Below are 24924 nucleotides of genomic sequence, written 5' to 3'. Positions count from 1 at the left end.
TTCGTGGCCTCGAAGCGCCGCGCTTCGCGATCCTGTTGCGCGGTCCCCCTGAGCCGCTACGGGAGGCGCTTCCCAGAGGGACAAGGGAAAGCCCGGCGGCCCGCGAGGGTGGGAGGCGGGACGCGGATGCCGCGCGGGCGCCCGGGGGCGGGGCTAGGTGTGCGCGGAGGGCGGGGCCTGGTGACGTCGTGGGCGCCGGTCGTGCTGTAGCTGTGGCTTTGGTGGCGGCGGCGGCGGCGGCTGTGATAGTGGCGGCGGCAGGGTGTCCGGGAGGCAGCAGCAGCAACGGCAGCGGCAGCGGCGGCCCTGAGGAGAGTGAGGCAGCCCCGTCGGCAGCCGCCCGCGCGTCAGGCGGAACCTCGAGCTGTCCGGCGGTCGCCGGCGCTGAGGCATTTGCCGTTTCCTACCGGGCTCGGCGCTCCCGGCCCTGGCTGGGCAGGGCAGAGTGCCCCTGGGGAGGGGCGGAGCCGTAGGTGAGGCTTCGGGACCCCTCCCCCTCCGGATCGGGCCGGGGGTGGGGGCGGGAAGGATGGGGAGGTCGGGAGAGCGGACCCCGCCCCAGCGCACCCGAGCCCACCGGCGGCCGCGCCCTGCGGAGCTCCGGGATTGGGCGGGAGCGAAGGCGCTGGCGGCGGGGACCTCCGCTGTGGGAGGTGGAGGGCTTCTGGCGCTCCGAGACCCGGAGGTGGGAGGCATGATGTGGGGAGACGGGGAATCTTGGGGATATTGGGGTGCGGCCAAGGTGGATCTGATGTAAAATGTTTAAGATGATCTTTTTATTATTTTGGACCTGGTGATATAGAAGAAGAAGAAGAAGAAAGGTTGTATTTCAAAAGGAAAATGAAGCGGGGATGTTGCCCTGGAGGTAGCTAGAGGGGCTATTGAAGCAGGTCTCACATTGCCACTTTAGGTTTTGGTTCTTGAGTGGAATTCACGGAAGGGAGAGAGTACCTTTGCGTTGATTTGGGATAGGTAAATTGTCAGCCTGAGTGACTCTGGTTTCACACACAAGAAAGAAGATGTTGCTGTTTAGACAACTTCATTCTGAAAGCAACCATGAGGGAATATGTGTCGTTACTCTTAGCCTCTTAAAAGTGCTGTCTTCCAGTTTATTTTTCCTGCGTTCCCCCCTCCCTTCTCTTGTGCTTGATCTCTTTGTACCACTTTTAATTTTTCAGCTGACCCTTGAAGAAAAGGAAGGCCCGGGTCTCAGGTAGTGTCTTTGTCAGGCACATTTCAGAGTAATAGTTGCAGGTGGTTGTGGTTGATTGCTTTGAGTGGATAAGACAAACTAATAGTTCTGTTGGAGCTAATTGTGTGAGAATCGCTTAAATGTTTTAAAGTGCAGCTGTCTTTTACACCTTGTTTCTCTCTAGACCTTGATACATTTTGTATTTATTGTATTTATTCATTGGGGGTGATTATTTTTGGGTTTTAAAAAAATGGACGTGTGTGTGTGTGTTCTCCAGATTTGAAGTCAAAGGACAGGCTTTGGGACTAGGTTCTCCCACTGTGGATTGCTATTGCTAGGATCAGATCGGTTGTCAGACTTGTGCCATAGGCACTTTACACGTCGAGTTATCTGGCTGTCCCTATTTTTTTTTGAATTTTTCTTTTAAGACAAGGACTCACTCTATCCCAGGCTAGTCTCCAGCTTACTGTGATTCTTCTATCTTAGCCTTCCAAGTGCTGAGACTGCAGACCTGACCTCCTATGCTTGGCTTTCTTGAAGATTGCTTTTATTTTTCATTTTCAGTTGTATTTATTGCAGTTTTTTTTCTTTCTTTCTTTTTACATTTTTCCCCCTGGTCCAAGATGGTTTCTTGGTGTAATGCTGGCTGTCCAGGAACTCACTCTGTAGACCAGACTGGCCTCAAAGTCAGAGATCCGCCTGTCTCTGCCTCCCAAGTGCTGGGATTAAAGGCATGCGGCACCAAACCTGGCTTTATTGCAGTCTTCATTAAACACTTTCAAAATGAAATAGGATTTTTTTTTATTATGTAGGTCCCTCCATTTTCAAGGAATATTGTCAGTGTCAAATGCTTTTAAACTGTGCTTCTTCTGGTATCCTGTGGTAGAATGTGTCTTACTTTTCTTGGGAGATGTTATTGAGAGTGAACAACAGTCTTTGGTGTTCTTCAGTTCACATCAGTGGTTCACAGTTTAGCACAGTAGACCCGGGTCTTCTGGATTCGTGCTTTCTATTAAACTGTGGTAACCACATGCCTTATCATTTGTGACTTAAACTATTTCTTGTTCAGTAAACAAGCCCTTTGATAGATACATATTATGATATAACGAGAGGCATGACTCTCCATAGTTCACTTATGGAAGAAGGGGAAACTACTAGGAAATGAAATTAAAAACAGTAACTTTCCTAATGCCTGCCTGATTTATTTTGGCCAAAGGAGTACTTTTCTGTAACCCAAGAGAGAAATGCGTAGGTTATTTCAGTAGTTGGAGATCACTGCCTGTTCTCCATGTTCGCTTCAGGAGCAGATGCTGATCTGCTAGAGAAACTTTTGCTTGTAAAGACTGGTAGGAAATGAGGCTATGATAGTTAATTGATAAAGTGTATAGTTCAATTTATAGTCATAAAATTAAAGATTAAATGATCTTTATGTAGACATTGAATAATTGGTTGGTACAGTGAGTACTTGTGATTTAAATTAGTTAGGAGCAAACCCCACGTATTTACTGCCTCCCCTTGCTGGAATTTTTGAGATGGGGTCTCACTATGGAGACAAGGCTGGCTTTCAACTCATAGAAATCTGATTGCCCGAGTACTGGGATTACAGGCATTCACCACCATGCCAGGCTAGTTTTGATATTTGAAGATTTAGATACTGGCTGCTGGGAATGGATATGTGTTTAGTGTGTAGTTTCTTTGCCTTACATGCAGGAAAGCTCTAGGTTTGATCCCCAGCACTGAAGAAAACAAAACCCAAAAGATATTGGGTGAAACTTGGGTGCGTATACTAATGTTTACATGATAATGAATTGTGATTCTTGTAGAAATAAAATTGTGTAATTTGGTAGGTGTCAGAGATGGAAATAATTTAACTTAGAAACCAGTTTAGAATTTCGTGTATCTGAAAAAATCCTGCATTTTATTAATCAGGACATATTACTTGAGTGCTATAGAAATGGCTCAGCACTTAAGAGAGCTTACTGCTCTTCTAGAGGACCTGAGTTTGGTTCCCAGCACATGTCAGGCTGCTCGCAGTTGCCTCTAGCCCTAGCCTTAGGGGATCTGACTTCCTCTCTGGCCTCACATTCACATCATTCACACCCTGTGCACATAACTAAAAATAAAATAAACCTGTGATTCCAGTGCTTAGGAGACTGACACTGGAGGATTGCCTTGAGCTTGAAGCCAGCCTGGCTACATAGTGAGTTCTAGGTCTGATTGAACTACAGTGTAGATTGTCTGTTTTTTTTTTTTTAAAGGCTGTTTGCTTCTTATTCCCTATCCTACTGTAGTCGAGTCCATTGGAGTGTGTTTTTCTTTACTATTAAAGTCGCAGTTATATCAGTCTTGTAATCCAGGTTCAAACTGGAAATTGAAAGGTGAAGGGTTTCACAGAACAGCTGCTGTTTCATACTGTTTATGCCCTTTGTAGGAAGGAGTCTGAGAGCTGTTAAATACATTTTATTTATAAGGTATCAGAGCCACTGATGGAGAAAGAGCAGAGAACAGAGTGCTATGTGTAATCAAATAAGTAGTACATTAGCTATTTTGAGAGCGATGGGCTATGATTATGTGGAATATAATTGGATTGTATGGCACTTGAGGTTTTCCATGTTTTGGAGTGTCAATTCTGGAATTAGAGTGTTTAATCCTAGCCTTGCCTTGTATAGTGTAGGGCATATTGCTGCTTAAGCTTAGTTGTTTTCTTTTTTTTTCAAGGCAGGATTTCTCTGTATAGTCCTGGCTGTTCTGGAACTTGTTCTGTAGATTAGGCTGACTTTGAACTCAGATCTTCCTGCCTTCTCCTCCTGAGTGCGGGGTTAGACTGCTAGGGTTGAAGTGTATGCCACCATAACTAGTCTTAACTGCAATTTCTTTAAAAATAAGATAATTTTATTTATGTGTATATGGTGTATATGTGAGTTTCTGTATATCACAGATGTGCAGAGGGCCAGAGGGCATTGGGTCCTCTGGAACTAAAGCTATAGATGTTGTAAACTGCCTGATGTAGGTGCTAGGAACAGAACCTGGGTCCTCTGCAGGAGAATAAGTGCTCTTAACTGTTACCATTTCTCCAACCTTAATTTCTTAACTTTAACTTCTGTTTAAATTCTTGTGAAAAATTAGAATAGTAGCAATAGTATTTCAGCTCTTAGGATGGGTAAATGGGTTAATGTAGCGAGAACAATGTTGGCACATGATCAGCTTGTTTGTTCACACCTTCTGAACTTTATTCCTTGAGCATTACTTTTTATTCATTTAAAATACGCAGATTGAAGGCTGGGAGCTGTTTCAGTAGGAAAAGGTTAATCAAGCTGAACACTTGATGAGTCCCTGGGACTTAGATCCATGGTCTAAGGAAAGAACCAGCTCCTACAGGTTGTCGCCTGGCTTCCACCTGCACCCGTCCACACAAAAACACAAAATAAACAGTGTAATATAAAAAACCCACAACTCATTGAGCATGTTTTATGTTAGGTGCTAGGACTCTAGCAGGGAACAAGGCAGACAGAAACCTGAAATCGCATGGAGCATTTATGCTAGGTGAGGAGACAGATCATTAAATAAGTAAATGAGTGAATCACACACGTGGGTGTTAATAAGTATTGCCTTAGTTCTTTTCCTATTGCCATGTTAAATATCCTGACCAGCTTTTCTGAAGGGTGGTTTTCATGTCTGTCATGATGCCCCAGGAGTGATGATAGGTAATGTGTTTTTTTTTTCCACCATTTATTGAACCAGTAATGACTGTGACCCCCCCCACACCCCCCCCCCCAAAAAAAAATTCTGACAGAAGCAACTTCAGGGAGACAGGATTTGTATATAGTTCCAGAGGGATACAGTGGAAGGGAGAGCATGGTGGCAGGAGCCAGAAGCAGGTTTATCATGTGTTTGCGCTCAAGAAGCAGAGAGTGAATGGGAAGTGGGTCTAGACTTCTGTAAAAAGCGTCACTGTTCCCCCTGTGACCCACTTTCTCTCTCACTGCTCTCCTTCCTAAAAGTTCTACAACCTTCTCAAACAGTGCCACCATTGGGGACCATGGGAATCCTTGGGGGATATTCAGATCACAAACAGAAATGGAGAGAGAGAAGGATAAGTAGTGGATGGGGATTTCCATGGTTTATAAGCCATCGAGGTTTCCTGAGAGTAACGTGGAGTGCCAGTGTGGAGTTTTTAGCACTATACTCTGATAGCACAGACTCGGACTTGTGTTTTAGAAGAATGGTTGTTACCTCTCTGGGGTGTTAGGACAGGGTGGGAGATAGAAAGAAATAAGGGCACTAGGCAGGAGATTGTGTTATGATATTTCAGATGGGAATGGCACTGACCAAGGTAATAGCAAAATGAAATGTTGAGAAGTGGTTGGATTTTTAGCATATATCGAGGGTAGATAAGTTGTAGTGATTGAATATGGGATGCGAGCAAAATAGAATCATAAAGAATAAGTGTGGTTTTTACTTGAACAGCTGGAAGAACACAGTTGCTATAACCGAAATGAAGATAGCAGTTGAAGCATGTTCAGGAAAATTCTGGAAGTTGGGGGGAGTTGGAGTTCAGGAAAAGTAAGCAACAGGACAAGTGAGCACCTGGTATTTCCACCTGGTATTTAGAATTTTGTAGTACTGAGAGCATCAAGAGTGAATTAGGCAGAGAAGAGATCCAAACCTCTGAGCTGCGGGACTGATTTGTTTATTTGTTCATCCTGTCATGGAGTTAGTATGGTTCTAGGTGTTCTTTTGGGGATGCACTAGCTAGCTAACAAATGTCTCTGCCTTAATGGTCCTTACCTTAAAAGAAACTGCAAGATATCCTGGAGGAAAGAAGAAGAACCAAGTGACAGTCCTACTTCCAACTCCAGAGTGCTGGGATTTCAGGCATGCATTATCATGTCTAGTTTTTGTTTTTCTTACCAGTAAAATTCCTTGCAAGTAAATGCCATTTAGTCATTCTAAAATTTCATTAAATATTTCATTTGCTGGTCTAATGATGAACTCTGGCTTTATTTTAGAATAGACTATTTGAACTCTTATTGAGGGAAGTAGTGATCACTAGGGTTTCACAGAGATTGATTGAATCAAATCAGACAATACCAGTTTCATAGAATGACATGGTTACTAGATGAATAAAAGAAATGTGGTTGTTATATACTGTTGTGTGGAGCAGCAGTGGGCTCTGTTCCCGCTTAGCTCCGCGAAATAATTACATGGAAACTGTATTCTTTTGAACACTGCCTGACCCATTAGTTCCAGCCTCTTATTGGCTAACTCTCACATCTCTATTAACCCATTTTTAATCTGTGTAGCCCCACGAGGTGTTGCTTACCAGGAAAGATCTTAGCCTGCCTCTGTTGGGTGGGAGAATCATGGCGACTGCCTGACTCGGCTTCTTTCTCCCAGCATTCTGTTCTGTTTACTCCGCCTACCTAATTTTCTGTCCTATCAGGCCAAGCAGTTTTCTTTATTAGTTAACCAATGAAAGCAACAGATAAGATACAAGCCCCACCTCCATCAATATACTGGATTTCAGCTATATCTTTTCATGCTGTCTTTATGGAAAATATGAAAACAAGTCCTATATTTCATCAGGACAGTGAGTATCTGTCATGTGTTCTTTGCTGAGCAAATAATAGGTAGTTACTATATTTGATGAATGAATGGATAATAGTACAAGCAAATGAATTCACAAGTGATTGAATGGCTGGAGCCAGAAAATAGAGTTGCTCACTGAGGATGGAGAGCTTGAAGAACTGATGTTAAAGGACTCATTCATGTGTGTATTGAAGCGAGGATGAAGTGGGAGTGGTAGTTGGAGCATAGTGACCACTGTGAATTTGGTGCCCATACATCATGATGATTATCAGCAGTCAGTGAGGATGGAGAGACAGAAGATTTGGCTGAATAGCATGAGAGTCGAGTAAGGATTTTCATGAGGATGTAGGAGGACTAAAGGCCTATTAAAGGCCATTTCTCAGAATTGGGTGTGGCCTGAGAAACTGAAAAAGGTCAAGTGACAAGAACTGTCCTGATTGGAAAGCCAGTTTTAGGTTAAGGCATAGAGGTAGTTGAGAGCATTTTGAAGAAATGGAGAATTTTAGCAGACTTCTCAAGAAAGTATATTTTCTCAGTTGGCTACTTACCATTTCTTAACATAAAATGTCTCTTCTTGAGAAACTTCACCTGTCCATATTTTATTGTTCTAAGTTGCTCTCAGCTTTGCTGCCAAACTCTGTTGTAGTTTGACTTTTAATCTTTTAATAAATAAATAAACGTTTTTTTGAGTCAGGGTTTCATGTAGCCCAGTTTGTCTGGCCTCAGACTCACTATGACCTGGTCCTCTCTCTTCCCTGCACTTTGCAAATGCAGGTATTCCAGGCTGGAGTCACCATCCTGGCTCTCTAGCCAGACTTTTTGGGAAAGGTTGTCCACATTACTGCACTCTTCCGTTTCTTCTGTGATTTTTCTTCTGTGCCTTCATGATTTCCCTGAAACTGAAAATAGCACATGAACATAGCCAGTGACTTTTCTTTTCTGTCCTTGTATTTAACCCTTTGGCAGTGCTCTATTGCTACATAATAACCTCAGAATTTAAAATAAGGAACATTTTTTATTTGATAGACTCTGTGTCTGAAGTCTGGTTGTGTTTGTTGTCTCTGATTTCAGGGTCACTGGTAAGGCTGTAGAGGTATAGAGTGAGGCTGCTGTGATCTCGAGCTTCACTGGAGGAGGTTCTGTTTCCAGGAGCGTATGCATGGCTGGCGGTAGGCTGCAGGTTTTTGTTGGCTGTTTGCTGGGCAAATAAACCAGTCCCTTGCCATTTGGATCTCTGTGTACGATTACAGGTGCACTTACAACAGTGGCACCTTGCATCTTTTGGATCAAGAGCTCTGGAGGGAAGGGAGGTTTAGCCACAGGGTTTTCTAACCTAATCTTGCGAGTGATGTGCTGTCACTTTTGCCATAGTTTGTATATTACATGTTTGTGTCTGGATCCAACACACACAAGATGGGATTTCATAACGCCATGAAGGCAGAGATTATCCATGTTGGAAACTGGCTACCACGGCAGACTTCATAGTCCCCCTCCCCCACTTTTTTAATTTTTACCCTTGATCTTAGCCAAAAGGCCGAGAAGCGATACTTTTTTAATTTTTAAACAAGGTTTTGCTGTGTCTTTCAGGATGGTTTTGAACTCACTACATAGTTCAGGTTGGCCTCAAATTTACAGCAGTTGTCCTGCCTCAGCTTTCAAGTGCTGGGATTACAGGCAGGGGCCTTGATGTCTGACTTTCTCCTTTTGTAAAACTCTCTTCCTTGAGGATTCTCAGAGGGTGTCCCGTGTTTCTCACACAGAGCTCAGTCTCTTAGCTCTGCTGTCTGTCACCTTTGACTCCTTTTCTACCTACTCCTTCAGTGTTTCTCCAGGCCATCTTATCCTCTGTGTTTTAGTTTAGGCTGGGAGGATGTGTTTTTGTCTTCAGTGAACCCTGTCCTGAGTGTGAGGACTGCGTATTTCACGTTAGCTCCTCAAACTTGGTGCATTCTAGTCTGAATCAGTGATTTCTGCTCCTGCTCTTGTCTGGTGTTTCTTAGTTAAGACATCAATCCAGAAAGATGTGTGGTTTTCCCCTCTCCTCCACCCCCCAGTTTACTATTTCTTACTGATTTTATAAGACTAGTAGTGTTCATTGATGGTATGAATGTTTTAGGAGGTATTTAATATATTTCCTCCTGGGTTGCAAGCATTGAATGAATGCTAAGTAAGATTCCTTAGCCTGTGCTCATAGTTATTGAAGCTATGAGGTTGTTGGTTTTTTTTTTTTTTTTGGAGTGGGGGCAGTGGGGACAGAATTTATCTGTGTAGCCTTGGCTGTCCTGGAACTCACTCTTAGACCAGGCTGGTCTCGAACTCAGAGATCCGCCTGATTCTGTCTCCTGAGTCCTGGGATTAAAGACGTGCACCACCACCACCCTGGGATGCTAGAAACTTTGAATTAGTAGACATGATCTGGTGTGTTTCAGAAGGATAGCTATTTAATTTCACTTTTTTTTTGAAATGGAGTCTCACTGTGTAGTTAGGCAAACCTTGGACTCACAGTCCTCGTGCCTCAGCACTCTTAGTACTGGGCTTATGAATTTGTGACATGTCAGTGATTTGGCAGTTACTCTTACACTATCACTGCTAGTGCTTCACCAGCTGATAGAATTAATCCCCTATGTTCTTCCGAGTTTTATTGTGGTATACTGTGTGATGAATAGACAGTTTCACCTCACCACCCTCTGGATATATCATTTCCCCCATTGTTATTGTTTTATTTGAAAGCCCTTGTATTTGGACTTAACCCATGTTCTGTGGGGATGCCTTAAGTTTAACATTGTGTTATTATTGTGAAACTATTTTGGGAAATAAAAGTTTAGACTTTAAATTTCATTTTATTGTATAATATAATTTGCCAATTAAAGTAGAAAAGCAAGGACTGGGGAGGTAGCTCAGTATACAGTACTTGGAGTACGAGTATGAAAACCTCAGTTGTAGCTCTACAACACTGAAAAAGCCAGGCATGGTGGTTCTGCTTGTCATTCCAGCATGGGTCAGGGTGTTGTGAGACAGGCCAGTCCCTGGGCAGGCTGGCCAGTCAGCTTTGCCTAATTGTGAGCTCCAGACCAAATGAAAGACCTTTTCTCAAATTATAAGGCTCCTGAGAAATGATACCTGAAACTGACTCTTGGCCTGTATGCGTGCACATACAGTTGCACCCATATAAACACATCTGTGCCCACACGCACACACCCAAACACACAAAGTAGAAAAATGCTAAAACAAATGTATAGTTTAACAAATTGTGGAACACTTGTCACCCTCTAGGTCACCATTCTAGAAGCCCTTTTTACTCTTCCCTCTCTGATCCTTTATAAAGGCACAGCCACTGTCCTGGCTCACAGAGGGCTCATGCAGGCTGCCTCTTCTGTGGGGAGACATTAACAGACTTTACTGAGCCAGGTGCAGTGGATTCCACCTATTAGCCCAGCGTTTAGGAAGCTGAGACAGGAGTTGGAGGGCACATTGGGTTATATAATGAGTTTGTGGACATCTAAACCAACCTATCTACCTTATTAAACTCTATTCACCCCAAACAAACATCCGTCCATCCATCCATCCATCCATTGAGAAATCTGCCTACCTCTGCCTTATGAGTGCTGCGATTAAAGGTGTGTATCACCACACTGAGTTACCACCCTTCTTTTTTGTGTATGAAAATAAAAGGTCTCTAGGTAGTCCAGGCTGGTCTGGAACTTGTCATCTTCCTCCCTCAGGCCTGTACCACCACCCTGGTTTTGTGTCCAATCCGTATTATGATAATGTGAAATGATTACAGTGCCTGTTTGATGAGACACATTGAAGGAATGACACAGGTTTTGAGACACAGTATTAGGCTACTCTGGAAAGGTTACTTGCACTCAGCACCTGACAGTAGATCTGATAATTCAGAAAGTCACCAAGAGATGCAATAGATTTCTGGGAAGAATGAAGTAGATGGCATGAGATATTTTGATGCTGTTCAATTAGCATACAGTTAAAAAAATTGGTTATTTCTGTAGTTTCTCACTTAATATTATCATTGTGGCCCACCATTTGGTACCTGAAACCACAGACAATGAAACTGTATGTTAAAGGTGTTAAGTCTGGAGCGTAGCCCCAGCTCCTGGCATCCATTCCAGCCCCCTGGCCTGGGAGTTGCATTAATTTGGACTCCAAATCCCAGCATGCCAGGTCCTGATCCCTCCCTGGTCAGGACCACTCCCACAGGGTATTTTAAGTGGGCTTCCAGAAGAGAAACATGTGATTTCGGGTTTGCATGTGCTCCCCACTTTCCTGTCTCCCCGCCATGTGAAAACGATGGGCATTTTAATTTGGTTTGATCTGACCCAATTGGATTTCTTTGCACCTGCGGAGCTGCCTCTCTTAGGATTTTTTTCCTAACAAAAGGAACTACTGTATAGATTTTCTTTAAAGAAAGATTTATTTATTGATTATGTATACAGTGTTCTGCCTGCACTCCAGAAGAGGGCACCAGATCTCGTTACAGATGGTTGTGAGCCACCATGTGGCTGCTGGGAATTGAACTCAGGACCTCTGGAAGAGCAGTCAGTGTTCTTAACTGCTGAGCCATCTCTCTAGCCCCAGATTTTCAAGGTTTAGTTTTTTTGTTTTTCAACTTTATGGATTCCTTTCATACTGGAATCTTGATTTTGAGACACTTAATTATGAGTTGCTGAGATTTGTTCATTTTCATTGCTGAATAGTATTCTGTTATATAAATATACTACACTTTATTATTTTTTATTTGATTTTTTTTTAATTTGGGGATATTTGTAGCCCAGCTGACTTCAACTCACTCTGTAGTTCAAGATAACCTTGAATTCCTGATCTTTTACCTCCCAAGTTCTGGGATTATAGGCCTGGTTTGTTTGTTCATTTTGAGACAGGGCCTTCCTATATAGCTCAGCACAATCTAGAATTTGTTATCTTGCTGTGTTGGACAGTGCTGGGATTATAGGTGTGATCCCCATGTCCAGAGAGGTTGAGATATCTTGTGTCTCTTGGTCCCTAGATCATTTGTTTTGTGAAATGCTTGTTCAAATGTCTGGCTCAATTTTCTATTTGAGTGTCTTTCTAAATTAATATACAGGAGTTCTTAATATATTTTGTTAATATCTGAGCTCTGGTTGTTTATATTGTAAATATTTCCTTTTATTCAGTAGCTTTCCATTTTAGTTCCCATTGTGGCATTTATTGAAAAAACAAATTTTTTACAGTCCAATCAATATTTGCTGCTATTGTTAATCACTTTTATGTTTTGTTTAAGAAATCTTTCTCACTCTGTGGTCATCACTTCATTCTCTGTATTATTTTCTAAGGGTGTTATTGTTACACCTTCCTGAGATCTGTGTAAAATTGGCTTTTGTATAGTTTTAGTTAGGTGTTGAAGTTACTTCCCCAACATGACTGCCTCATTTTCTTAGCATCCTTTATTGATGATCTCTCCCCTTCTTACTGACTCATCATAAAATAGGACTTAGTCTTTTTTCTTTTTGCTGTTGCCAGCCTCTTTTAGTGACTGTAGCCTTAGGATCAGTTTTTTAAAAATATTTATTTATTATGTATACAATATTCTGTCTGTGAGTATGTCTGTAAGCCAGAAGAGGGCACCAGACCTCATTACAGATGGTTGTGAGCCATCATGTGGTTGCTGGGAATTGAACTCAGGACCTTTGGAAGAGCAGGCAATGCTTTTAACCACTGAGCCATCTCTCCAGCCCCTTAGGGTCAGATTTAACATCTGTGTAAGAAGTGTCCCTCTTGCTTTTCAAGACTGTTTGCTTGACACTCAGTAGCCATCAATGACTGTCATGGTTGGTAATCAGGACAATAGGAATTGTATAGGAATGGCCATACAAACATACATACATATCCAGGTGAAATGGACAGAATAGAAAGTTCAGAAATAAATCCACACATTTATGGTTAGTTATTTTTTTTGAATAGGCCATCCTTTTTTATTAACCTGTATTAGTGACAGAAATTAATGAGCTTTATTATGGCATGTTATATGTGTTGCTTTGATCATATTTTTTTCTCCCTCTACTACCTTCTCTCTCTTTTCAGTCTCCCCACTCACTACAGCCTCTGTTACCCCCCTTTTACTCTTGTGTCATCCCTTCCCCCCTCCAGTTTCTACATCTGAAAGACAAACAGGAGACTTTTTTTTTTAATTTGGTTTATTTTATAAAACAAGGCGACAAGGTGTCATCCAGTTTGTGCTGGGTATGTTTTGAAAACTTGATGCAAACTAGGGTTATCTGAGAAAATGCCCATCAGATTGGTGGCCTGTGGAGCATTTTCTTGGTTAATGATTGATGTGGGAGAGCACCGCCTGCTGTGGGTGCAGCCACCCCGGGTAGGTGGTCCTGGGTGTCATGAGAAATCAGACTAAGCAAGTCATGAGGAGTGACAGTAAGCAGTGTTCCTCCATGCTCTTGAGGTCTTGCCTCCAGGATTTTACTTGAACACCTGCTCTAGTTTCTCTCAGGGATGGGCTGTGATGTGGAAGCCAAATCGACTCTCCCCTTCCCAAGTTGCTTTTGGTCAGTGTTTATCACAGCAGCAGAGCAGTAAACTAGGACACAGTTCTACACATTTCCGGCAAATGACATGAGTTTGTCCTGCTCTATAGTGATTAATATAAACATCTATATGATGAACACTCCATATCTTTGCTACTATAAATACTATAACTATAAACACGAGTGCACAGATGTCTCTTGTGTGCTGGTTATATTCTGGTTAATTTGTTGTTGTTGTTTTGTTTTTGAGATAGGGTCTCTCTATGTAGCTCTAACTATCCTGGAATTCTCTGTGTAGATGACTTGCCTCTGCCTCTTTTCCTGAGCCACTGGGTTCAAAGGTGTGTGCCACCAGACCCAGCTGATTAATTTTTGACAGAGGTGCTGAGGTGTTCAGTGGGGGAAAGTACTAGAACAATTGGATATCAGCATATACAAGATAAAGAAAAGAACCCCAAATTTTACATCATAGGAGAAATTCTGAATTGCTGAGCGAGGAAAGAATGTTTTCAGTTAGTATTTTAGTCAGTAGACAAAGTATTGGGTGTCACTATACTCATAGATGTGTGTCATTGTAGTTCATGCTCAATCGTTCTGCTCGCTCCTCTGCTTCTCTACCCCTGGCTGCTTCCTTTTTCTTTCCAGGATTTTGTTTTTTACTTGAGATGGATTTTTGGGTCCTTAGTATATTTTCCAGGCTGATGCTAAACTACAAAGCACAAGTAATCTTCCCAGCAAGGGTTTCCTAGATATTTGATTAAGAGCATAACTCATATAAGAAAATAAGACAATGCATGTTTATCAGAGTTTGTTTCTTTCTTTTTTTTTTTTTGTCAGGTTTGGAAACAAAGCTTTAGTCTCAGCACTTGGGGCAATGGGAAAGAGGACAGAGGCAGCAGATGTGATTTGAGGCCAGTTTGGTCTACGTGGTGAGTTCCAGGACAGCCAGAACTATATAGAGAGACCCTGTTCCCCCCCAAAATAAAAACCAAAAAGTTAAAAGTTTTACTCTTAAAAGCTGTCACTAACAAAATAAAAAGCAAATGACAGGTGGGAGAAAAATGCTTGCAAACCATATAGTTGATAAAGGATTTGTGTCTTTTATTTGGAACATTATTCTTATTTTAAAAGATTGTATTTTGTTGTTAAGTGTGTACGTGCTAGTACACGGAGACCAGAAGGGAGCATCGGGTCCTTTGGCGCTGGAGTTCCAGGTGTTTGTGAGCGGCCTGATGTGAGTGGTAGTCTGTACTCTGGCCCTCTCTTAGAGCAGTAAGCACTCTGTATTGCTGAGTCATCTCTCCAGCCCCCTTTCATTTAGAATATATAAGGAATTCTTTCTAATAGGACAAACAAGTCAACAGATATGAACAAAAGATTTGAATAGCTCCTACCGTACCATGGTAATGAGCACCTGGGAAAGCTACTCACCACCGTTGGTCATTAGTAGGGACACCACAGTGAGGTAACCACCCATACCCTCAGAAGAGCTAAAATCAAGAGTGGGGTGGTGCAGGTGAAGAAGTGGGGGAGCTGGGATTCCTGTACATGGCAGATATTATGAAAACAAGTCAAACATATTTACTATATGCCTTTAACTTTTGTAAGTAGTGTTTACAAAAGAGGAAATGAAAACATGTTCACAGATTTGTATGTGAATATTCACAGCAATATTAATTACAACAGCAAAATTTGGGAACAGGTGAGCTGATGAACAGTAAAAATGAATAAACATTATAAATAGTCTCAAAATATTATGTTAAATGAAGAAATTAACTGGCTTATAATTTTATTTATGAGAAATTTATAGGAAGGTCAGTCAAATGAGTTGTGGCTGGGTCAAGGGATAAGACTGAGGATTAACTGAAAATGAATATAGGACCTACCTCTTCCTCCTTGTTTTGGAGCCCAGGCTGACCTGGAACTCAATGTGTAACCCAAGCTGGCCTCAAAACCTATATCCTGTTGCCTGAGCATCCTGAGAGCTGGGTTTATAGGTGGGTACCAACATACCTGGCATAAGAAGCTTTTTTGTGTTAGTTGAAGTATTTTAAGCATTGTGATGGTTGTATAACTGTACAAACTTGCTAAAACTTATCAACATATACTACAAAATGGTATTTGAATTTTAACTTAATAAAACGATTAAATTTCTTCTTTGACTATGGGCCTGTTGACTTTTTATTTCAAAGTTGGAATCAGCTTGCCAGATTAAGAACTGTATGAGGTGGGGGTGCACTCCTTTAATCCAAGCACGAGAGGCAGAGGCAGATGGATCTCTAGGAGTTCAAGACCAAGGCCAGCCTGGTCTATAGAGTGAGTTCCAGGACAGCCAGGGCTACACAGAGAAACCCTGTCTCATACAAAACAAAACAAAACTGTGTTGAGTGTCCTGGGGATAGACAGCTGAGTGTTTCCGTGCTCCTGTGGTATGCTTGATGCTCGAGGCTCAGTCAGTAGCATAGTGAAATAAGCATCCAGGGCTGTGGATATAGTCGAGTGCTTGCCTAGCATGCTTGAGGCCCTGTGTTAGATGCTCAGCACCTTCTTAATTGGGCACGATGGTGTAAGGCTGCAGAACTCAGGGTAGAGGCTGGAAGATCAGAGTTCCAAGTTATTCTCAGCTGTATAGTGAGTTCAAGGCTAGCCTGGGCTACATGAACCCATATCTCCTTAAAAAAAAGAGAGGTGGTGGTGCTGGCAGCAGTGGGTAGATCTTAGACAAGGTGGAAGGTGAGCAGACACCTGAGGTTTTTCTCTGATTTGTGAAACATGGGTCAAGGCATGATTGTGCCTGCACTTATACACACATGCACACATGCACGTCTTCAAAAGATAAAAGGAAGGTGAGGTCCTACATGACAATTTAGTTGGACTTACAAGTTGGGTAAAATCATTTCTTCATGATGTGGAGTCTTGAATTGTCAAATGTGACTCCATTGTTATTTTTCATTTCTTAGTTAATTAAAATTACATTTATTTGTTGGCGAGTATGAGAGACAGAGACAGACGGCCATGGAGAGCTTAAGGAGGTCAGGCGACAACTTGTAGTACTTAGATATCTCCTTCTGCCTTGTGGGTTCCAGGGATTGAGCTCAGGTTATCAGACTTGCTGGCAAGCAAAGGTCATCCCTAAATGCTTTACTTGCTTTTGTTGCTTGTTTGCTTTTTGAGATATTCATTGTCTTGCTGTAAGCCTAGGCTGACCTCAAATTTACGGCAGACTTCCTACCTCAGCTGCCTGAAAACTGGGACTGCAGGGTGAGCCACTACATTGGGGTCAGTAATGCTTTGTAGTTCTTTTCTTTTGCAGTATTCTTACTCATCTTTTGTTATATTTATGCTATTATAAATAGATTTTTTTGTATTATTATTTTTTAAGAGACATGGTCTCACAGTGTTGTTCAGGCTGGCCTTAACTCCCAGTTATCCTGCCATCTCAGTCTCCTGTCCCCAAGTAGCTGGAACTATAGGCATATACTACTGTGCCTGACTTTTGTTTAAATAATTTTATTTATTCACTAATAAATAATAAATGTATCTCCCCCACCCCGGTTTTACTATGTAGTCCTGACTAGATTAGAACTCAGATATCTACTCCTGTCTCCTGAGTGCTAAAATTAGAGTGTGCACCATGTATGGTTTAATTATTTAAGTCTTGCAGATGGGGTCATGCTTTGTAGTCAGAGATGATTTCATTTTGTGATGATCTTGATTTCATGTCAATCATCATGCTGTAGCCTCTCTAGTGCTGGGAGTACAAGAGTGAGTCTGGCTGTAAAGAGAATTCTGAAATAAAATTTATTTTCTATTGCTCTATAGAGACAAAATTGCATTTTCAGTATTGGCTGTATTTTTCTAAGTTTTGCCAGCCTTAGCCTAATAACTTAATCATAAATTCTCTTTTATTTCCACATTGCATAATGTTTAGATTGTTACTGTTTTGTTTTTGCAATTCTGGTACCCCTTATTTCCTTCTCTGGCTAGGGTTTCTAGCATTTGGTTTCATAGAAAGGTGATGAGAGGTGTTCTTGCCCATCTCAGAGAGAACTGTTCATTTTTATCGTTGTTGATGTCAAGCCTAGACCGGATACGATGAGCCTCTTTAGATCTACCAGTTTATCACGGCAGCCAAAGTGCCAGTTCTTTGGTCTTTGTGCCACTCATTGTTGGGGAATATTATTTTAAGGTGAGTTACTCTTGTTTATGTTGCATGTGTTTAACTCTGTGAAGCTGTGTTACTGTGCTTGTCTAAAACACCTGATGGTCTAATAATAAAGAGCTGAACGGCCAATAACGAGAGGCAGGAGAGAGAAATTGGCTTTCCTGGACTTGTAGTTACAAGTAGTTTTGAGTTGCAGGTGTGGGTGCTGTGGTCTCTGAAGGAGCAGTATGAACTAATAGGTCCCGAGCCACCTCCAGCCCCTGTGTATTGTAAGGCAGGTTTCAGGGACTGTGGCTTTGTAGTTCAACAGAGATACTGCTATTTCCATTTTGGCACAGGCCTAGTTAGGCCACAAGATTAGTTTCAAATGTTTTGTATTTTGTGAGATTTTGGAATTTGGATTTATGGATAAGAAGTTGTGAATAGGTACGTCTGTTTTTTTTTGTTTTGTTTTGTTTTTTTTTTTTGGTTTTTCGAGACAGGGTTTCTCTGTAGTTTTGGAGCCTGTCCTGGAGCTAGCTCTTGTAGACCAGGCTGGTCTCGAACTCAGAGATTCGCCTGCCTCTGCCTCCCAAGTGCTGGGATTAAAGGCTTGCGCCACCACCGCCCGGCTTACATCTGGTTTTAAATTTCATTTTTTTTTAATAAGCAGGGTTTTACTATTAAATTGCCCAAGCTGCTCTTGTCTAACTTGGGTTCAAGTTATTCCCCTGATTCAATCTCCCAAGTAGCTGGGATGTCATGCCCTTATCACACTATACTACTGCTCCTGATTTATTTTACTTAGCATGAAATTTAGTATAAAATGCAAGATAATTAAAGTTACAATTGAACATCTTAGCATTCTAAAAGATGATGGGGTAAGTGAGGCCTAGAGTTAAGGGAGGCTCCACAACCTAGAGCTTGCCTCCCCTGTCCGAGTGGCAGATTGTTGATAGAAGTCCAGGGCCTGCTTAACCACTGTTTACTCCTAAGTATCTGTTTGACAATGTATTTGTCATGGTGAGACTGTTGATAGAACTTACAATTAACTTGATTAACTGATAAGAATTATTAAAACCTGTAATCCACCCGATTTGTAACCGAGTTACTAACCCTTCTATAAAAGGGAGAAATGATAACAGTGGCAAGTATTATGATTGCCCCTTTAATTCCATATTTTGTTCCTACCAGAGACCCTCTTTCAGGTTGCTATACCCTTGTGGTGGTGCTTTAGCCAGTGTGCTGTATGTAGTTCCCAGTCTCCAGTAGATACTGAAGAGTCAGGCTTGAATAATCAGGCTTGAATAATCAGGCACATGGCTTGAACAAACCTAGTTTTACAAAGTTGCATGCAGAAAGTGGAACAAAGATGTAAGTTTTCTTTAATGTGTAAGTTTCTTTTCTTTTTTTTTAAAGTCTACTGTTCATAGAAATATTAGCAATCACTGTTCAGACCTCTGTCATTGGTCATTGATTACCATGAAAATTAGTGCTGAATGGTCCTTATTTAATGTTTTAGTTTATAGTGAGACTTTTTAAAAACAATAGCAGATCGGTAGTGGTGGTGGTGGTGGTGGTGCACACTTTTAATCCCAGTACTCCGAAGGCAGAGGCAGTCTGATCTCTGTGAGTTCCAGGACAGTTAGGACTATTACACAGAGAAACTCTGTCTTGAAAAATCAAACAAAAAACCAAGCCAAGCCAAAACAAAACAACAACAACAAAAAAAAACCCATAAAAATAATGCTTTCTTATTTTGTTAGACAAGGCACATGAATGAGGCTGGAAAGCTAAGGAATGGGCTGGATCTAGCTGGCAAAGCCACGGCTTTAATCCTACCTATATTGCTCAGTAATTTAAAGGCTCATGTGGTCAGAAAAAGAGAGAGAGATACAGTAAAGAGAGATTCAAAAACAAAACAAAACTTTTAAATGACTTACAGTGTGTTAAAAATATATGCAAGCTAAAAGTTAAAGTTCTTAAAGTAAAAAACAAAAAAAAAGGAAGAAAGAGAGTAGTTGGGTGTGGTAGTACACACCTTTAATCCCAACACTTGGGAGGCAGAGGGAGATTGACCTCTGAGACTTCAAGGGGCAGAGGTAGATTGACCTGCTGGAGAGATGACTCAGTGGTTAAAAGCACTTGCCTGCTCTTCCAGAGGTCCTGAGTTCAATTCCCAGCAACCACATGGTTCCTTACAGCCATCCATAATGAGATCTGGTGCCCTCTTCTGGCCTGCAAGCATACATACAGACAACACCGCATAAATAAATAAATAAATAAATAAATAAATAAATAAATCTTTAAAAAAAAAGAGGTAGATTGACCTCTGTGACAAGGTGTGGTAAATGATTTTTTTCCTAACGCAACAGTATTTTTTTTTTTAATTTTTTAATTATTTTCTGTGTAGCCATTGGCAGCAACTTGGGGCCATTTCTTTCTCCCATATCTCTGAGATTGAACTCAGATTGTTGGACTTGGTGGAAATCACCTTTACTCAATGAGGTGTCTTCACTGGCCCAGATTTTTGTTATACTTTTGATATTGCTACACACTGTCATCTCCAAAGCTTACCCTTGAGAATTACACGATCAAATCACAAAAATTTCAGAAGGAACTAGCAAAATGGCTTAGCAGGTAAGAGTGCTTGCTATGCAAATATGAGCACCAGAGTTTGGATCCTTAGCATCCAGGTAATTACCCACCTGCCTCTAATCCCAGAACTCTGGAGACAGAGTCAGACGATCCCTAGAATAGACTGCTTAACTAGACTAGCCAATTCAGTGAGCTCTGGGTTCAGGTGAAAGATCCTGCCTCAGTATATAAGGAAGAGAGTAATCAAAGAAGATAACATATCAACATATGGCCTCTACAAGTGTGTGCATACACATCATGCATCCATGCACATGCAAACATTGCATACATGCCAAAAAAAATCACAGAAAAATTCTTAGCTAGCTTTGGCCACTTGTGACCCAAGGGCTGGAATTATACCTGTGTGTATGTGGACACATGCATGTTCATCACTTTGTATACTAGTGATTTTATTATATGCATTCTTTCACAACTTACCTTTCTGTTTTATAGTATATTGTAAATGTCTTTGCATGTCAGGTAAAGATAAGCATATTTAGGGTTTAGAAATAACATGATTTATTTAAACCAGTTTCTTGTTGGAAATTTACATTCTTGCTGGTATAAATGATACAGTAATGAGCATCATTGCAGATTTACCTTGGGACCTATTAAACATGAAGACTACTTTAAAAAGTGAAACTTGTAGATTTGGCCATGATGGTACATGCTTGTAATCCAAGCACTTGGAAAGTGGAAGGAGGAACATCAGAACTTTAAGGCCATTCTCAGCTACATGACAAATTAGAGAGACTAGAATACATGAGATTCAGTCTCAAAACACAAGCAAAAAAGCAAAACTTATGAACTGGAGCTATAGCTCTGTAGTAGAGTTCATGCTTATCATGTGCAAGCTCTGGTTCAATCTCCACTGCTATAAAAATATTAAAAATTGAAATTTCCTTTTAAAATGGTAGTTCATTTCAAATTTTAGTTCTGCCAAATTGTATGTACTTCAGTATGATCTTTAAATCTTTTTACAGAGTACTTAAAATGAATACTTCTTTTTTTAAATTTTTTTTATGGTTTATTTAGCTTTATTTTATGTGCATTGGTGTGAAGGTGTCAGATCCCCTGGAACTGGATTTTCAGACAGTTGTGAGCTGCCATGTGGGCACTGGGATATGAACCCGGGTCCTCGGGAAGAGCAGTCAGTGCTCTTAACTGCTGAGCCATCTCTCCAGCCCCAAAATGAATATTTCTTGACCCCAGCAATTTTATAGCTTTTTGAGAAAACAAACAGACTCTTTCAAAAATTTTAAATGCAATATTTAAAATTCTTAACTCATTTTCAGATAATAAATGATAATTACTGAGGAGTATAACCTAGCACAGCAGGTTAGTCTAGTGACTCTGAGGTTAGGCCAGAATTTTAATGGCAGTGCTTTAACAAGCTAATGGTAGTCTATTACATTTTTTTGCATCTTCTTGCAAATGTCTCATAGCACATTTACACGAGCCTATTCAATTATAATTAATTTAAGGTAGGTTACTCTAACATGTTGCTGTTAAAGCATTTCCTAGTTCCATTTGTCTTAGGAGTACTTGGTGTTTTCTCTGGGAAGATGGTTTTGGTTGTAGAGAGCTATTGTCTCCCACCTGTTAGGAACTAGGAAGAGATTGCTACTTATCGTTCCATGGTTCGCTTCTAGCTTTTTTTTTTTTTTTTATTGAGAAAAGGAAGAAAAAAGTTTCCCCCTCCTCCCAGCCTCCCATTTCCCTCCCCCTCCTCCCACCCTTCTCGCCCTCCCCCCACTCCTCTCCCCCTCCCTTTCCAGTCCAAAGAGCATTCAGGGTTCCCTGCCCTGTGGAAAGTCCAAGGTCCTCCCCCCCTCCATTCATGTCTAGGAAGGTGAACATCCAAACTGGCTAGGCTCCCACAAAGCCAGAACGTGAAGTAGAATCAAAACCCCGTGCCATTGTCCTTGGCTTCTCATCAGCCCTCATTGTCCGCCATGTTCAGAGAGTCCGGTTTTATCCCATGCTTTTTCAGTCGCAGTCCATCTGGCCTTGGTGAGCTCTCAATAGATCAGCCCCACTGTCTCAGTGGGTGGGTGCACCCCTCGTGGTCCTGAATTCCTTGCTCATCTTCTCCCTCCTTCCTCTCCTCATTGGGACCTTGGGAGCTCAGTCCAGTGCTCCAGTGTGGGTCTCTGTTTCTATCTCCATCCATCACCAGATGAAGGTTCTATGGTGATATGCAAGATATTCTTCAGTATTGCTATAGGATAGGGTCATTTCAGGTTCCCTATCCTCAGCTGCCCAAGGAACTAACTGGACATCGCCTTCGGCACCTGGGAGCCACACTAGGTTCAAGTCTCTTGCCAACCCTAAGGTGGCTCCCTTAACTAAGAATTGTGCTTCCGTGCTCCCCTATCCAACCTTCCTTTATCCCAATCATCCTGTTTCCCCAAGTTCCCCCATCCTCCCCTTCTCACTTTTCTCTCCCCATCTCCCCTTACCCCCATCCCACCCCTCCCCCAAGATCCCAATTTTCTCCCCTGCAATTTTGTCTACTTCCCATATCCAAGAGGATAACTATATGTTTTTCCTTGGGTTCACCTTCTTATTTAGCTTCTTTAGGTTCACCAATTGTAGACTCCGTGACCCTTATTTATGGCTAGAAACCAATTATGAGTGAGTACATCCCATGTTCATCTTTTTGGGTCTGGGTTACCTCACTCAGGATAGTGTTTTCTATTTCCATCCATTTGCATGCAAAATTCGAGAAGTCATTGTTTTTTACCGCAGCGTAGTACTCTAACGTGTATATATTCCACACTTTCTTCATCCATTCTTCCACTGAAGGGCATCTAGGTTGTTTCCAGGTTCTGGCTATTATAAATAATACTGCTATGAACATAGTTGAACAAATGCTTTTGTCATATGATAGGGCATCTCTTGGGTATATTCCCAAGAGTGGTATTGCTGGGTCCAGGGGTAGGTTGATCCCGAATTTCCTGAGAAACCGAAACACTGATTTCCAAAGTGGTTGCACAAGATTGCATTCCCACCAGCAATGGATGAGGGTACTCCTTCCTCCACAGCCTCTCCAGCAAAGGCTATCATTGGTGTTTTTGATTTTGGCCATTCTGACAGATGTAAGATGGATATCTCAGAGTTGTTTTGATTTGCATTTCCCTGATTCCTAAGGAGGTTGAGCATGACCTTAAGTGTCTTTTGGCCATTTGAACTTCTTCTGTTGAGAATTTTCTGTTCAGTTCAGTGCCCCATTTTTTAATTGGGTTAATTAGCATATTAAATTCTAGTTTCTTGAGTTCTCTATATATTTTGGAGATCAGACCTTTGTCTGTTGCGGGGTTGGTGAAGATCTTCTCCCAGTCTGTGGGTTGCCTTTTTGTCTTAGTGACAGTGTCCTTTGCTTTACAGAAGCTTCTCAGTTTTAGTAGGTCCCATTTATTCAATGTTGCCCTTAATGTCTGTGCTTCTGGGGTTATACCTAGGAAGCGATCTCCTGTGCCCATCTGTTGTAGGGTACTTCCCACTTTCTCTTCTATCAGGTTCAGTGTGTTCGGACTGATATTGAGGTCTTTAATCCATTTGGACTTGAGTTTTGTGCATGGTGATAGATATGGGTCTATTTTCATTTTTCTACAGGTTGACATCCAGTTGTGCCAGCACCATTTGTTGAAGATGCTTTCTTTCTTCTATTGTATACTTTTAGCTCCTTTATCGAAAATGAGGTGATCATAGGTTTGTGGGTTAAAATTCGGGTCTTCTATACGATTCCATTGGTCGACTTCTCTGTTTTTATGCCAGTACCACACTGTTTTCATCACTGTAGCTCTGTAATAGAGTTTGAAGTCAGGGATGGTAATGCCTCCAGAAGATCCTTTATTGTATAGGATTGTTTTGGCTATCCTGGGTTTTTTGTTTTTCCATATAAAGTTGATTATTGTCCTCTCAAGATCTGTAAAGAGTTTTAATGGGACCTTGATGGGGATTGCATTGAATCTATAAATTGCCTTTGGTAGGTGTAGTAATTGGAGTGGCGGGGCTGCATTCCTAGCACCCCAGCCGCCTGCTCGGCTAGCTTATGCCCGAAATAACAACATACAAACTGTATTCATTTAAACACTGCTTGGCCCATTCTCTTCTAGGCTAATTCTCACATATTAATTTAGCCCATTTCTAATCATCTGTGTATGGCACCCCAAGGTGCGCTTACCAGGAAGATTCTAGCCTATGTCCATCCTGGGTCGGAGCTTCTTAGCGTGCGTCTGCCCAGGAGCCAGGAGCATGGCGTCTCTCTCAGGCGTCTGCTCCCGAGAGGAAAGCGGTCGAGTCTCTGAGCTCACTTCCTCTTCCTCCCAGCATTTTGTTCTGTTTACTCCTCCCACCTATCCTCTAACCAATAAAATGGGCCAGGGCAGTGCCTTTATTAGCCAATGACCTTCCTCCATCAGGTAGGATTACCATTTTTACTATGTTGATCCTCCCAATCCAAGAGCAAGGGAGATCCTTCCATTTTCTGGTATCCTCTTCAATTTCTTTCTTCAATGCCTTAAAGTTCTTTTCAAATAGATCTTTCACTTCCTTGGTTAGAGTTACCCCAAGATTTTATGCTGTTTGTAGCTATCGTGAAAGGTGAAGCTTCTCTGATTTCCCTCTCTGCTTCCATATCCTTTGTGTATAAGAGGGCGACTGATTTTTTTTGAGTTGATCTTGTATCCTGCCACATTACTAAAGGTGTTTATCAGCTGTAAAAGTTCTTTGGTGGAGTTTTGGGGGTCGCTTATGTACACTATCATATCATCTGCAAATAACGAAAGTTTAACTTCTTCCTTTCCAATTCAAATCCCCTTGAT

General features: G+C 41.6%; 1 protein-coding gene across 12 annotated transcripts in view; it reads left to right on the top strand.

Moving 5' to 3' along the window:
- Positions 1-204: 204 nt before the first annotated feature.
- Erc1 (ELKS/RAB6-interacting/CAST family member 1) overlaps positions 205-24924 on the top strand; it is a 360167-nt gene continuing 335447 nt past the window's right edge. For all 12 annotated transcript variants that reach the window (XR_005972232.1, XM_041630969.1, XM_041630950.1 and 9 more), the window contains exon 1: positions 205-473. The gene's annotated coding sequence lies outside the window, so the exon portion shown is untranslated. The remainder of the gene's footprint in view (positions 474-24924) is intronic.

Source organism: Microtus oregoni, unplaced genomic scaffold (genome assembly GCF_018167655.1).
Source record: "Microtus oregoni isolate MIOR12 unplaced genomic scaffold, Mior012 000002F_ref0000024, whole genome shotgun sequence".
NCBI classification, from domain to species: domain Eukaryota; kingdom Metazoa; phylum Chordata; class Mammalia; order Rodentia; family Cricetidae; genus Microtus; species Microtus oregoni.
Note: the sequence above shows the minus strand (reverse complement) of the source record. Positions and strands in the feature narration are given on the sequence as shown.